Source organism: Chenopodium album, chromosome 27 (genome assembly GCF_948465745.1).
Source record: "Chenopodium album chromosome 27, dcCheAlbu1.1, whole genome shotgun sequence".
Taxonomy (NCBI): Eukaryota; Viridiplantae; Streptophyta; class Magnoliopsida; order Caryophyllales; family Amaranthaceae; genus Chenopodium; species Chenopodium album.
The window spans coordinates 9985082-9986706 of NC_137860.1; the positions used below are offsets into that span (position 1 = coordinate 9985082).

Below are 1625 nucleotides of genomic sequence, written 5' to 3' on the forward strand. Positions count from 1 at the left end.
CTAGTTTGATTATTCCAATTACCCCTAGTTTGATTTTGGCTCCTTTGTTGACCATAGTTATCATAACCTTGATTATGACCCCCATGTCTTTGGCCATGACCATGACCATTACAACCATGATGGTTATAGTTACCATGAACCCCTTGGTATCCATTATTTCTACAACCTCCATTTTGGTTATAATTATCATGAGTCATATGATAATTCCTATTTCCAACATTCCTTTGAACATCAATTCTAGGTTCACAAGCATGATCATTGATATAATTCACATGTTCTATTTCAATTCCATCACATTCATCACAAGGAACATTTGAGCACATAGAAGCATCATGATCATTCATTCCACATAGTTCACAAGGCCAACATTCTACAATCATGCAACAACAAGAAAGATTAGAGTTAGGGTGAGAAGATGTACCTCTCCCCTTAATTTGGGAGGGAAGAATTGGAGCTTGGGAAGGGGGCTTCTCAAGCTTTTCTTTAAGTGACACAACTTCTTTCCCTAAATCCGCAATCAAAGTAGTCAAATCATTGATGGCACTAATTTGTTCGATTGAGCAACCCTTGCTTGTTGGCTCTCTCTCCACTTCTTACCAATTCATGTAATGACGAACCACTTCATCAATTGCATCAACCACTTCTTCTTCCGTTTTGTTCATGATTGGGCCTCCGGCTCCGGCATCCAGACTTGTTCTCCCATGAAAGCTCAACCCACCATAGAAGATATGTATGATTTGATAGGTAGGAATCCCATGGTGTGGACACTCTCTTTGATAATCCTTAAATCTTTCCCATGCTTCATAGAGACTTTCATTTGGCTTTTGCTTGAACCCTTGAATCAAAGCTCTTGCCTCCGCCGTTTTCTTTTGAGGATAGAAACGGAACAAGAAAGCTTTGGTGACATCATCCCAAGTTTTCAAAGAATTGGGCTTCACTTGTTTATCTAACCATTCCAAAGATCTTCCTATGAGAGAAAAAGGGAACAACTTAAGACGGATAAACTCTTGAGACACTCCATTGACCTTGATTGTGTTACAATATTTTTCAAAATCCTTAAGATGGTTCAATGGGCTCTCATTCTTAGCCCCACTATATTGTCTCCTCTCAATTAGGGTGATCATTGCCGGCCGAATTTCAAAGTCGTTGGCCGGTGTTGTAGGTGGAGCTATGCCGCTCTCAAACCTATATGCACCGGGCACTCCTAGTTCCTTCAAGGCAACTCTTGTATTTCCTCCCATGGCTTGGGATCTATGCATACAAAACTCAAGGAAAATATTAGTAGTACGGCTACAAGTGTATCCTAAAGTGTAAAATCTTTTTGTATTTTGCAAATAAAGTGGAATAGACTCAACAACAACATGCACTCAAAGCACCATTCCCCGGCAACGGCGCCATTTTGGTGGGTGTAAGAACGGTAGGTCGTTAAGCTACCACCCCACCCAATCAAACAATATTTGTAACTCAACAAACCCCTATGAAGTGTAGTGGTAAGTCAAGGTCGAACCCAAAGGAATGGAGGTTAAATGTATATTGCCTAGTGTCAAGCTACTCCGAAGTCAAGCGAGGGGTTTATGGTAGGAACTAAGACTATGCTAAACAATGCAAAAAGCTTGTACTAATCA

General features: G+C 40.5%; 1 non-coding gene across 1 annotated transcript; it reads left to right on the forward strand.

The window, feature by feature from the left end:
• The first annotated feature begins 750 nt into the window (after positions 1 to 750).
• On the forward strand, positions 751 to 856 carry LOC145621848 (small nucleolar RNA R71). The gene has a single exon (XR_014108641.1). It is a non-coding gene; the product is annotated as a small nucleolar RNA R71 (small nucleolar RNA).
• The last annotated feature ends 769 nt before the right edge of the window (positions 857 to 1625 follow it).